The sequence below is a fragment of the Phyllobates terribilis genome, unplaced genomic scaffold (genome assembly GCF_046119375.1).
Source record: "Phyllobates terribilis strain yellow unplaced genomic scaffold, ASM4611937v1 Scaffold_3__8_contigs__length_932513732, whole genome shotgun sequence".
Lineage (NCBI taxonomy): Eukaryota > Metazoa > Chordata > Amphibia > Anura > Dendrobatidae > Phyllobates > Phyllobates terribilis.
The window spans coordinates 419,757,580-419,772,557 of NW_027362763.1; the positions used below are offsets into that span (position 1 = coordinate 419,757,580).

A 14,978-nucleotide genomic window follows, 5' to 3' on the forward strand; every position below is an offset into this window, starting at 1 on the left:
GCTGCCACCACCATGTTTCACTGTTGGGATTGTATTGGGCAGGTGATGAGCAGTGCCTGGTTTTCTCCACACATACCGCTTAGAATTATCACCAAAAAGTTCTATATTCGTCTCATCAGACCAGAGAATCTTATTTCTCATAGTCTGGGAGTCCTTCATGTGTTTTTGAGCAAACTCTATGCAGGCTTTCATATGTGTTGCACTGAGAAGAGAGGCTTCCGTCAGGCCACTCTACTATAAAGGCCCGACTGGTGGAGAGCTGCAGTGATAGTTGACTTTGTGGAACGTTCTCCCATTTCTCTACTGCATCTCTGGAGCTCAGCCACAGTAATCTTGGGATTCTTCTCTCTCATCAAGGCTCTTCCCCCACAATTGCTCAATTTGGCTGGACGGCCAGGTCTAGGAAGACTTCTGGTGGCCCCAAACTTCTTCCATTTAAGGATTATGGAGGCCACTGTGCTCTTAGGAACCTTGAGTAATGCAGAAATTCTTTTGTAACCTTGTCCAGATCTGTGCCTTGCCACAATTCTGTCTCTGAGCTCCTTGGGCAGATCCTTTGAGCTGATGATTCTCATTTGGTCTGACATGCACTGTGAGCTGTGATGTCTTATATAGACAGGTGTGTGCCTTTCCAAATCAAGTCTTATCAGTCTAATTAAACGCAGCTGGACTCCAATGAAGGAGTAGAAGCATCTCAAGGAGGATCACAAGGAAATGGACAGAATGTGACTTAAATATGAGTGTCTGAGGAAAGGGTCTGAATACTTATGACCATGTGATATTTCAGTTTTTCTTTTTTAATAAATTTGCAAAAATTTCTACATTTCTGTTTTTTTTCAGTCAAGATGGGGTGCAGAGTGTACTCTAATGAGAAAAAAAATGAACTTTTTAGAACTTACCAAATGGCTGCACTCAAACAAAGAGTGAAAAATTTAAAGGGGTCTGAATACTTTCTGTACCCACTGTATAGAACATGTGTATTACTACTGTTACTATGCAGTGACTACAAAGGACTGATGTAATGCCACTGGACTTTGAACATTACTTTTTTAAACTTTGATAAACCCGTGTTTATTTATGTCACTGAGCAGCGATAAACATAAGGTTTTCTGATTGCACAGGGCAACAAATTACAGTGCAAATTCATTGTCCTCTGAAGCACTTCTGAAGGCTTCTATGTTATTTATGACTTGTAAAAGAATTGTAAAGTCATAGAGGAAATCTGAGGTCTAAGGGGTAACGTTTCTCCTTATGGAGAGTGACACACCAGCTCTGGCACGTCAAGGTAAGGAGACTTATTCGCCATGCAATGCTCCTCTAGGAAATTTAATATGCAAATTGCCTCTTCAGAGAAAAAGAGGACTTGTACTCTATAGCGCCACCTATTGGAAGCAGCAATACTACAAGTCACAATCAACCCTTTAACGAGTCGTGCAATATGACTTAGGATAAAAGCCAAATCAGAATCTCAATTTGCAGACACGGTGTTTCGGGCTGTTGGCCCTCATCAGTGCAAAGTATGAGAACTGATTTGGCTAGGTGAGAGGCTCTGGACTGAGGTCTAAGGGGTAACGTTTCTCCTTATGGAGAGTGACACACCAGCTCTGGCACGTCAAGGTAAGGAGGCTTATTCGCCATGCAATGCTCCTCTGGGAAATTTAATATGCAAATTGCCTCTTCAGAGAAAAAGAGGACTTGTACTCTATAGCGCCACCTATTGGAAGCAGCAATCCTATACGTCACAATCAACCCTTTAACGAGTCATGCAATATGACTTATGTGTCAATCATCAGTCCAAAATCAGACAGCTAGACCCTTATTTTCCCTGACATCATCTGTTTTGGAAGAGTTGAGACCCCCATAAACATTTGAATGTTGACGGAAATGGTCATTATCTGTAGGTTTGGCTGACAGCCTAATGTTTATGGTGGCATTTAGGCCACGAATGGCAAACATTGGGGCGGATTAATCAATCCTGTGTAATAGTTACACAATGTAAACTTAGGATATGTTCACACCAGATGACTGTATTAAATATTTACCAATTGTTTAAAAGCTTATATACACAGGCAGACCGCGCTAAGGCTAAGTGCCCACGATGCAGAAATGCTGCATATTTTTTCCGCTTCTCCCTGGCAGGAAAAATGCATGGGACAAGTGGAAGTGAAGCGTTTTTGCATGCATTTCTGCATGCGGGTTATCAAGCACTTTTCCAAGCGATTTTAGCATCACTTGAAAAAGTGCTTGACAACTTGGTCACACTATATAAATCCATGCATCCGGCATGGATTTATATAGTGTGACCAAGTAATAGTTAAAAAAAAGAATAAGAATGTTAAAAAATAAAAAATAAAGATTATACTTACCTTCCGATGTCCCCCGGTATTTTCTTCGCTCCATCTGGTCTGTTGTATGGGTCGCGGTGGTGTGAAAGGACCTGCCATGACGTCATTGAGTCATGTGACAGGTCACGTGACCGCCAATGTCAGCGGTCGCATGACCTGTCACATGACTAAATTACGTCACTGCAGGTCCTTTTAGACCATCACGAGCCGTACAACAGACTGAACGTAGCAGAGAAAACAACCGGGGGCCATCGGAAGGTAAGTATAATCTTTATTTTTTATTTTAAATTCTTTTTTTAACAGGTTCTATGGTACCTGAGTCTGGAGGAGAGTCTCCTCTTCTCCAAACCCGGGTACCATCCGCACATAGAATTGCATAATATCCGTGTGTGCAAATGTGCTGACACGGATATTATACGTTTCAATGCAAGTCAATGGCGGCAATTACGCTGCGTGTCTGCAAAATTAATGGACATGCTGCATATTTTTCCGCAATGATAATCCGCAGCGGGAATTTCCGCAGCATGTGCACAGCACATGTAGATTATCATTAGGGACCATGGGGCACGTATTACCAAGTGTTTTTTAAGCGTTTTCGCTGCGGAAATTCCGCTTGAAAAACGCATAGTGGGCACGCAGCCTAAATGACATGCACTGGACAATCTGTAACAGATCCCTTAAGCCCCCGTCTCACATAGCGATATCGCTAGCGATATCGCTGCTGAGTCACGGTTTTGGTGACTCACCAGCGACCTCACCAGCGATGTCGCTGTGTGTGACACTTTGCAACGATCAGGCCCCTGCTGTGAGGTCGCTGATCGTTGCAAAGTGTCCTGGACCATTTTTTGGTCGTTGGCCTCCCGCTGGCCAGCACACATCGCTGTGTGTGACCAGCGGGACCAACGATCTGGCTGGTAACTATGGTAAACATCGGGTTACTAGGGGCACGCGCGCACTTAGTAACCCGCTGTTTACCATGGATACCACTCTGCTACGGTGCGCGGAGGCTCCCGCACACCGTAGCAGAGTGGTATCCATGGTAAACAGCGGGTTACTAGGGGCACACGCGCACTTAGTAACCCGATGTTTACCATAGTTACCAGCCTGCTCCTGCTTGCAGCAGGCTGGTAACGGGAGCAGGACATCGTGGAACGATTCTTTCCACGATATCGCTGCTCCCCTGATCGCTGGTGAGCCTGCCTGTTTGACAGCTCACCAGCGATGTATTAGCGATGCAGCAACGATCCCTGACAGGTCGTATCGTTGTCGGGATCGCTGCTGCATCGCTTAGTGTGACGGGGCCCTTAGACTGCCGTTGTTCTTGACAGCACAAGTCCTGGTTACACAGGATTATTCGCTAATAGAACAATGATTTTTAAGCCTGCTTAAAAATGTTTTCACCAGACAAGCATTTTGCTTGTTCATGAGTTGATTGTCAACCCGGTTACATTGCAAGATTATTGTGTAAAGAGAGTTTCTAGGAATGCCCATTCATGATAATTGTTCATTGTCCCTTTAGACTAGACAATCTTATTATACAGCAGATTTATCACAATTGATCTAAGGCCTCATTCAGACATTCATACATCACGGTCTGAAACTGCGATTTAAGAATTTAGGCCACGGCCCCACTATCAGTATTTGGTCAGTATATTTTCTGAGGAGTGGGAGCCAAAACCAGGTGAGGAACAATCAGAGAAAAGGTATAATAGAAACAAGTCACCAATTCTGCATTTATCACCCACTCCTGGTTTTAGCTCCCACTCCTGAGAAAAAATACTAACCAAATACCGGTAGTGGGGCCATGGCCTTACTGTGGGTCTCCTATCCCCAACTTAACAGTCTCATATATGAGACTCCTGGCTGTTGAGTACACACCAGGAGTCCAGCGGTCTGCCCGAAAAATCATGGTCCGTGCTGGAACCCTGATATGCAGATTTCTTAATTCAGTCTTAATCCACCACCACAGCATTTTTTTCCCGCGCTGGAGTGGTGCTTTAAATGTAAGTCCCCTGCCCCCGATCATATACTCACCCTTCGGCATCTTCACCGTTTTTCAGTGCCACTCTAGTCCCACGGCACCATCTTGTGAGCTCAGCTTCTGACTAGCCAGAACTCAGAAGGTACATCACAAGCTCTCACTACAAGTCTATGAGAGCCAGAATGAGGCCAGAACGAGGCCAGAATAAGGCTCTCATAGACTTGTATTGAAAAGTGACCTCAGCACAGCTCCATGAAACACTGGAGCTGCAGGAAGGTCACTTTTCTCTGGAGACCGACTGGAGCGACGCTGGAAAAGGATGAAGGCGGCAGCAGGTGAGTATCAGACAGGGTGCATGGAAATTACATTTAAAGCACCTTTCCAGTGGTACAAAAGCTGGAGTGGTGCTTTAAGATATGCTCAAATTAACTTATTTTCGGCCTGTGTACTGCCAGGTGTGAGCTTATGTGCTGTAAAAAAAAAAAAAAATCGCTGCGTGCTGTAGTCTGGTCCGATTTAAAGGCAGACTAGTGCATATAGATAGCACTAGTGGACAGGCACAGGGAGCTGCATACAGACCCAGTCAATTTCTAAATTTGCGGACATGATAGGCCCAAGTTTTACAATGGCCATAGCTACTTTAGTTATCTATTATTTTTCAAAATATGGCTTTGATAATTTCTTCGCACAGATTGTGGCTCGTGATTGTTTTTCAGAGCAAAATGTGGCCTTCAATGTAAAAAAGGTTGGGGACCACTGCGTTACAGTCAGAGGTGGATTAAGAGTAGCCAGGGCCCCGGGCAATTTAGAAGGTGTGGGCCCCCCCCACAGGTACCCAATGTATCATGCGACATGTCACATGATCCCCTTTGATAAATCATGTGATAGGTCACGTGAAATAACACACAGGGGCTCTTGTGACATCTGTAGATGGAAAAAGACAAAGCTAGTGGCGCGCATAGCGCATCAGGCAAATTTTACTCTTATGTACAGCACTAAGCATAACATAGCGCTATATAAAATAGAGCAGGGATGGGAGATTAATTTTCCCGAGGGGGCACAGAGAGATCGTGACTGTTGTGGAAACAATAGGCTGAAATTAATTCTGCTCAATACTAATATTAACATATTAATTATAATTATTTTTTTACACTAATTTTATGACTTAATATTGAGCACAATTAAGTATGCTGACATCCCCTTATATACAGTATGAGCCATCAACATAGCCCTCCACATACAGTATGAGCCCCCACATAATCCCCCTATATACAGTATGAGTCCCCATATAGCTCCCTATATACAGCATAAGCCCCAGATAGCTCCCTACACTGTGTTTCAAATTATTATGCAAAAATATTTTCTAAGATTTTCCCAAATTACCTATATGAATTGCAGTCATTGTAATTTTCCAGTCAAATAACTATTAGAGAACAATTGAAAGGTTTTTGTACAAACTGCCTATGATAACAGTATATTTTTAAAAAAATAAAAAACTCAAACTGCACTCAAAATGCATGTTCCCAATTATTATGCCCAGCAGAGTTTTCAACCTTTTCATTTGAATAAAGAACAAAAAAATGGTCATTTTTGAAATTATAAGCATTAGCAGGTTATTACAAACTGAAATCAAACAGTTTTCAACTCAAAACTTTATTCTAGGTGATGTTACATTTGCACATAGGACCCCTTGTTCGAAAGGAGCTTCTGAACTCTCTCGTCCATTGAATTTGTCAGGTTTTGGATGGTTTCTGCTTCAATTGTTTTGCATGAGGACAGAATACCCTCCCAGAGCTGTTGCTTAGATGTGAACTGCCTCCCGCCATCATAGACACTCCTTTTGATGATGCTCCAGAGGTTCTCAATGGGGTTGAGGTCAGGGGAGCATGGGGGCCACACCATAAGTTTTTCCCATTTTATGCCCATAGAAGCCAGAGATGCAGATGTGTTAGATGTGCAGCATGAGACGGTGCATTATCATGCATGAAAATGATCTTGCTGCGGAATGCACGGTTCTTCTTCTTGAACCATGGGAGGAAGTGCTGTTTGAGAAACTCAACATACATTATGGAGTTCATCTTTACCCCTTCAGGGATCCTAAAGGGGCCGACAATCTCTCTCCCCATGATTCCAGCCCAAAACATTACTCCACCTCCTCCTTGTTGGCGCCATAGCCGTGTTTGCATGGGGTGTCCATCAACCAGCCATCCTCCACTCCATCCATCTGGACCATCGAGTGTTGCACGGCACTCATCGGTGAACAAAACAGTTTTGAAGTCAGTCTTCATGTATTGTTTGGCCCACTGGAGCCGTTTCTGCTTGTGTGCAGTGGATAGAGGAGGTCTTCAGGATGGCTTACGCACAGCTGCAAACCTCTGAAGGACCCTGCATCTTGTTGTTCGGGGGACGTTGGAGGCACCAGCAGCTTCAAAAACTTGTCTGCTGCTATGACAAGGCTTTTTTGCCGCTGCTCTTTTAACCTGACGTAATTGCCTGTAGGAAAGAGTCCTTAATTTGCCCTTATCAGCACGCACACGTGTGTACTGTGAATCAGCTACATACTTCTTGATTATGCGATGATCAGGATGAAGTGTCTTGGCAATGTTGATTGTAGTCATGCCTTGACCTAAACACTCCACAATTTGTTGCTTCTCAGCAGCCGACACATCCTTTTTCTTTCCCATTTTGGCAGAAAATGTAGGCTGCTGAATAATGTGGGACAGCCTTCTTAAGTAGTCTTGCCTTTCATTGGACACACCTGCCAAACTAATTAGCACAGGTGTCTGCAATTGCTTACAGTGATATAAAGAGCCCTGACACACATCACCATCAATGAGTTTAACTGACAAACAAAAAAATTCTTACCTTATCACTCCTAAACACTTTTTGCATAAGAATTTGGAACACAGTGTATATAAAGTATGAGCCCCCACATAACTCCCTATATACATTATAAGACCCCATATAGCTCCCTATATACAGTATCAGCCCCCATATAGCTCCCTAGATCCAATGAGGCCGCACGTAGCTCCCTAGATCCAGTATGAGGCCGAACGTAGTTCCCTAAATACAGTATGAGCCCCCGTATAGCTCCCTAGATCCAGCATGAGGCTGCATGTAGCTCCCTAAATCCAGTATGAGGCCGCATGTAGCTCCCTGACCCAGCATGAGGCAACAAGCAGCTCCCTAGATCCAACATGAGGCCGCACGTAGCTCCCTATATCCAGCATGAGGCCCCGCACATAGCTCCCTATATTCAGCATGAGGCCGCACGTAGCTCCCTATATCCAGAATGAGGCTGAACGTAACTCTCTATATTCAGTATGAGGCCGCACGTATCTCCCTATATCCAGTATAAGGCCCCAGGTAGCCTCCCTAGATACAGTAGGAGGCCGCTCATAGCTCCCTATATACAGTACACATGTAATGCCCCAAAGTTGTATGTGTAAGTACACATGTAATGCCCCAAAGTTGTATGTGTATGTATATTTAAGATGTAGCAGAGCCAGCAGCTACCGCATTATTTTTGCACAATGTTCATATTTCCTTTGCAGATAATGTACAGAATGGTTCATATATGCATAAAGTGATGTACTTATTGTGTTCTGCTATCAGATTACTAAGAGCTAATGAATTAGCCTGCTTTCCATATATGGCAATAAGGTCACATAGTTATACCACTTGACCAAGGTCTTGAGCTTAAAGGGGTTGCCCAATACTTTTTTTAAGTTGTCCAATGTATTCAGCATGTGGGCATAAGTATCTCTGTAAATACCTTGTGTTGCAGATAATGCCTGTGAGCGGCGCTATCACTGGCCGCTCACAGGCATCACGTACCCCGCTGACGTCACGACAAGTCCAGGCTGCAGCCGAGGGTCCCTCTTCCACGTTCGCCCTCTCCCCGTTCATTGGGAAAGCGCGCGGTGGATGCTGGGTGTGACACGAGTCATGCCTCACTTGTCGTGACGTCAGCGTGGTGTCACGTGATGCCTGTGAGCGCGGGGTCACGTGATGCCTGTAAGCGCCGCTCACAGGCATTATCAGCAACACAAGGTATTTACAAATATACTTATGCCCACATGCTGAATACATTGGGCAATTTAAAAAAAGTACCGGACAACTTCTTTAACTCAGAGTGCTCAGGGAGAAGGAGAGAGGAGGAGACATTGTGTGGTGTCTGGTCTTGCCTGTGATAATCTGAAGAACAGGTATGGAAGCCCAGATATCTGGTGTATGAGAGACCCCAGTAGCAGCTGCAATTAGTTGTGTGATAAGGACTATACAGATAAGCAGAAGCTAGGACTCAGGAATCACCGCACAATTTACGTATCTGCATTATCATACTGGAAAGCAGCAGTGCTTGCTGCATTGCAATAGAATCTCTGCTGAATCATGTCTGGATTTACCTGTATTTGTTTGCAAGAAGTAAAGTTTATCAATAGCCTATGGGCCTCTCTTTTTTTTGGACTACCGGGTGCACAACATAACATCACACCAGGAAACAGAAGTTAATACAGTGCACCCTGGCGTCACAAACTACATTTTCTTTTACTTTTATTCCTGCCTTAGTGAAGTGGTAATACTAGCACACCACCTGTGTGTGATCTATGGCAGAGTAGTGCATCACTGGCATTACACGAATTTTGGCGTCCACGAACAGAATCCTACTAAATAAAAGGTGCACAAGAAACCCCAGCCATTGTGACTGTAGAGTTTAATGAACTGTACATGTGCTAATGGCCACCGTGAGGACAAGCACAGCACCAGAGTGAAGTTCAGCCTTCTTCATCATACTTCACCCAACTGCAGCACAGCACACCCAATAAGAGGAAGTTCAGCCTCATACACAGGATTACAGAGTAGCAACACTGATCCCTGCAGTAATATAGAATCAGATCATATGCATAGCTGGAATTAAAGGCACAGCATCCCTGGAAGAGGGTAAGCAAACTGTACCGGCAGCTGACTATAATAGACTGTACAAAATGTCTGTGGATAAAGAGTGTGATCTGTCCAGCAATAGTGGAGCTTCCAGCATGGCCCACACAATGCCTCTAACTATGCCTTATTATTTTGGAGCACCATGGCTCCCAAGCTATAAAGGGGATGCCCATGAATTAAGAGACTTCAGAGAAAAGATGCAAGCTATGTTTAGACTTTATCCAGTGTCCACAGAACAGAAGGTGGAAATATTAATTGTGCAACTGAGTGGAGCAGCTCTAAGGGAGGTAAAATCCTGGCCCCATACTGAGAAAAGAACTGTGGAACTAACCTTTGAGAGACTGAGTGCCACTTTGATACCAGAACTGTCCCAGAATTAAAAATGCGGTTCTTTGGCAGAAAACAGCAGCTTGATGAGTCACTCAGAGACTTTGCTCTTAGCTTGCAAGAACCACTGCATGCTATAAGTCAGGTGGACCCTCATGAAGTGATGAATGCAGATCACGCCCTAAGAAACCAGTTTGTACAGGGGGCAAGTACAGAGTCTGTCAAAACTCCGCTGAGAATACTGTCCCTGCAGAACCAAGACAGCTCTTTCTTAAACTTCAAGGAGATGGCCATTAGAGTCCTGGGACTAGAAGCAGATTCCAGCCAAGTTCCCGCTTGCAGTAGCCCATGTAACCAGCCTAAGAACCAAATAAGTGCTTTCCCTAAAACTGAAATAGCGCCACTAACTGGCCTCAAAGAAACTGTTACCAATTGTGGTCAAGTTCAAACCCATAATGCTGCAGGTTACAGCATTTATTCAGAGACTCATGGACTCATAATATTTTACTGTTTGCATTTTATGTATGTCTCTCCTTATAGGTTGTTCCAGATGCATGAGGACATGCATATTTTTAAAGGGGGGGGATATGTAATGCCCCAAAGTTGTATGTGTATGTACCTTTAAGATGTAGCAGAGCCAGTAGCTACCGCATTATGTTTTCACAATGTTCATATTCCCTTTGCAGATAATGCACAGAATGGTTTATACGTACAGTACAGACCAAAAGTTTGGACACACCTTCTCATTTAAAGATTTCTCTGTATTTTCATGACTATGAAAATTGTACATTCACACTGAAGGCATCAAAACTATGAATTAACACATGGGGAATTATATACTTAACAAAAAAGTGTGAAACAACTGAAAATATGTCTTATATTCTAGGTTCTTCAAAGTAGCCACCTTTTGCTTTGATGACTGCTTTGCACACTCTTGGCATTCTCTTGATGAGCATCAAGAGGTAGTCACCGGAAATGGTTTTCACTTCACAGGTGTGCCCTGTCAGGTTTAATAAGTCCGAAAAAGATTTCCTCCAGGCTATTTGAGCTCCCGAATAACTTGTAAGTACAAGCTATAGTATTATCTTATATGGATCTTTATTATTTCTCCAAAAACATACATACAATGCGTTTCGACAAATAAAATGTCTTCCTCAGGTATTTTGCTATAAGTGCTACTTAGTTCTGACCAGCTTTTATAAGAAGTGTTACTATAATGGTCAGCAGTACCAATGTCTGTGCAAGAAGGGGGAATAAACACGATTTTGAAATATTTCCCCCAAACCTCCACAAATTCGCTAAAAAGAAAAGGAGGCCCAGGGGGTCCAGAGGAGGGAGAAAAAAGAAAAAAAGTGCAGACTGTAGAAAAGGAAAAGAAGCTATAGCAGAAGAAAATAATAACAAGAAAAATACAATCCAGATTTTTAATCTTTCTGAACACTGTTTGACTAAATCGGAATTAACTATTCTTTCTGAAGGTCTAGGTTTTTGTCGAACACAAGAAGCAAAAGCATTTGACCTTTTTATAGATTTAAATAAGTATATCCGTATGCTTACAATAGCACGTCATTTTTCTATACAGGAATGTTCAGAAAATGATAAAGCTGAACATATAATGGAAAAACCTGGTGAAAATTTGGATAGTTTTTTACATAAAGAAGTATGCCCACAGTCCAAATTCAACCCGGTTCACCACCGGGGCAGTAATTTGGAGACATTTTTCTCGTTGGTAAATGAAGAATTTCGCAATATTAATGAAAAAACTGCTGGTATAAAAAATAAAAATGTGAATGAAAAATCCAAAAAGAAAAATTATAATAACACAAAAACACATGGTTATAAGCAAAACATCCCTAGGGAAGAAAGGAGGGCTATGAAAAATCTAAAGGAAAATACTAAGATAGTAATAAGGGAAGCAGACAAGGGAGGGGGGATTGTACTTCAAGATAGGGAGATATACCTGATAGAAGCTCATAGAATACTTGCTGATGAAAAATATTATAAAAAAATTGAGCAAGGATCCCTCTAAAAAGTTTTTGGAGGAATACCATGATTTAATTAATGAAGCATTTGGAAAAAATATTATAAACAAAAAAGAAAGAAGATTTCTGATAAATAAGAATCCTAATACAGCTATATTTTATCACCTTCCAAAGGTACACAAATGTCTAAATAACCCACCGGGCCGGCATCGGTTCCCTTACAAGTCAGCTGTCCCATTACATTGACTTGTTTCTGCAGGATATAGTTAAAACCTTACCCTCATATCTAATGGATTCAAATCAGTTACTAAGTGAATGTAAAAACATCATATGGGAGGATGACTTTCTTTTCATCACTATGGATGTAAACGCCTTGTATTCGAATATCCAACACGATCTGGGAATAAAAGCGGTGGAGCACTATCTGAATGGCATTTTAGATATGCCAGACCCTCAGAGGGAATTCCTTCTGAAAGGTCTTAAGTTTATATTGGAACATAATGTATTCATTTTCCAAGACCAACGCTATATACAGCAACTCGGTACAGCGATGGGGACGCGGGTAGCCCCAAGTTTCGCAAATTTGTTTATGGGGCTATTCGAGTCCTCATCGCCAATAAACCAACAACGTTATACTGATAATATAGTGCTATACTGTCGTTTTATTGATGATTTAATGATTATATGGAGGGGGAGTGAGGATAAAGCGGAGCAGTTTATCAGCGAGATGAATAGAAACCAATGGGGGATTACATTCACCGCTAAAACTATTAAGGAAAAAATTGACTTTTTAGACCTGGAATTATCACACAAAGCCAAACGGATCGTCAGTAAAACCTTTTTTAAAAAAACGGATACAAATGGTTTTTTACATTATTACAGTGCGCACTATAAAAAATGGAAATCTAATATTCCCTTCAGTCAGTTTCACAGAATCAGAAAAAATAACACGATTACAGATGACTATATTAAACAGTCCAAAATTCTAATCAACAGGTTTGATGATAAAAAATATCCAAAAAAATTGACCATGAGTGCTTATGCAGCAAATTTACAGAAAACTCAGGACGAATGTTTGATAAAATTTAAGGATAAAAATGGTAAAAACTGTGAGGAAGTAAATTAAAGAAACAATAGATGGCAGTATAATTTTATAACAGCCTTTAATCGGAATAATAATGACATCAGAAAGATATTGAATAAATATTGGTATCTACTCAAAAGGGATACATATCTGAAAAAAATCCTACCACATAGACCGAATATCACCTTTCGCAGGGGACAAACCATGAGAGGCATTATTGATCCCAGTAATTTAAAATCAGCACCACAGGGAGGTCAGAAAATCATCCAAATAAATGGGAACATAGATAGAAAGAACATTTATAAAAAAATCGGTGTAACATGATGTCATTCGAAAAAATGCTACTGTTGTGAAATTATTGACCACAATGCGGACACAATCCTTTGCAACAATACGGGTGAAAGTTTCCCAATTACACAAGCTGTCTTGTGACAGCCAGTTTGTGGTGTAGGTCATTACATGTGCCTGTGGCGTTCAGTACGTGGGACGTACCATGCAGACTTTAAGAACACGTATGAATGGACACAGGCATAATGCGAAAAACGGCTTTATATAACACAGCCTATCTAGACATTTGTGCTTGAAACGCAATAAAAAGTTCAACATAAAAGTCACACCAGTGGAACAAATCCCTGAGAATTGTCCAATCCGCACTGAGAGATTAAATCGTAAAGAATCCTTTTGGATATTTAAAATGGGCACTTTACACCCAGATGAGCTGAATGATATTATTGAGGGGATATAGGAGGAATTAATATACCTCTGGATACTGTTATTAATGGTTTTACATATGTTATAATTTTTATTAGTCTTCCTATATATGTATGTATTATATATATTTTTTATAAATGTTTTTAACAGTGTTTTTAAAAAAGCTTTGTAACATACAACAATCATGTAAGCAGTTATATATCACATTTTATTTTTTCTGTATGTATTTATATTTATTTATATAGGGATTTTTTCCTTTTTATCAACTACTGACTTGTAGTGCCTTTTTAGAATGGGTGTGTCAAAATTAACCATATGTGGTCCACACCCTGACCATTATAGTAACACTATACCAGGGGAGGAGTCCTGAGGAGTCCTGAGGAGATAATTTGCATATTCCCACTGCATTTTGGGGTAAGTGAAGAGTCTCCGTGAGCTCAAAGAACACTGGATTTTGGCTGTTGGAGCTGAAAAGAGGACATCGGTAAACCGCACGTCTACCGGCGCGCGCATTTTGAAGCTTTTTTTTTAAGCTTTTTTCACTGTTTTCAGAACATTAACAATAAGAACATGGAAGAGTCCAGGAGCCATTTGGTGAGCTGCATATCCTGCTACATGTTCACAGACTTGCCAGTGGAAAAGCCAAACTTCACATGCCAGAAATGCAAGCTTGTGTCCCTGTTGGAGGAAAAGTTGCGAAATCTAGAAGAGAGGTTAACTACCTTGAAAATCATTAAGGAAGGTGAAGAGTTCTTAGACAGAGCAGAATTATCTCTTCATGATTCAGAAAGAGAAGAAATTCGAACTGCACCTGACGAAACAGAGGAATGGAAGCATGTGACCCACAGAAGCAGGAGGATCGAGAGGCAGTCAGCACCCATACTGCTCAGGAACCAGTACCAGGCTCTCACGCAGGAGAACCATGAAGAAATACAGCAAAATAAGACTTTGCCAGCAATGAATAACCTTGTAAGCCCTCAGAATCCTCCTGGATGGAGAAAGAAGAATGTTGTGAAGAAAAAACGGAGAGTGGTGGTTATGGGGGATTCCCTGTTAAGAGGAACAGAGGCCGCTATCTGCAGACCAGACATAACCTCAAGAGAAATGTGCTGTCTTCCAGGAGCAAAAATTAAAGATGTGTCTGACAGGATATCTAGACTCTTCAGACCTACAGATCACTACCCATTCCTGCTAATACATGTGGGGACAAATGACACCGCAAGAAAGGACCTGGAAACCATCTGCAGTGACTTTGAAGACTTAGGCAAGAAAGTGAAAGAATTGGGAGCGCAGGTGGTCTTCTCATCCATCCTCCCAGTGGATGGCCATGGAACAATGAGGTGGAATAAGATTCTACAGGTGAACAACTGGCTACGTCGATGGTGCCGTCAACAAGGATTTGGATTTCTGGATCACGGAATGAATTACCTATACGATGGACTACTTGCTAGAGATGGGGTGCACCTTACGAAGACTGGAAAACATGTATTTGGAAGTCGCCTTGCTACACTCATCAGAAGAGCTTTAAACTAGAACAATGTGGGAAGGGAAGCAAAAGGCCAGAAAAAGCCATACAGCTGACAAATACTATTGAGATCTCTGCTACT

At 41.9% G+C, this 14,978-nt stretch overlaps 1 protein-coding gene across 4 annotated transcripts in view; it reads left to right on the forward strand.

Annotated features, from left to right (window-relative positions):
- The first annotated feature begins 1,082 nt into the window (after positions 1 to 1,082).
- LOC141259518 (cytochrome P450 3A9-like) overlaps positions 1,083 to 14,978 on the forward strand; it is a 155,053-nt gene continuing 141,157 nt past the window's right edge. For 2 of the 4 annotated variants that reach the window (XM_073675645.1, XM_073675648.1), the window contains exon 1: positions 1,083 to 1,285. The gene's annotated coding sequence lies outside the window, so the exon portion shown is untranslated. Of the gene's footprint in view, positions 1,286 to 1,530; positions 1,618 to 9,247; positions 9,268 to 14,978 lie in introns of those variants that run through there. The other 2 variants (XM_073675646.1, XM_073675647.1) reach the window with 2 other exon arrangements.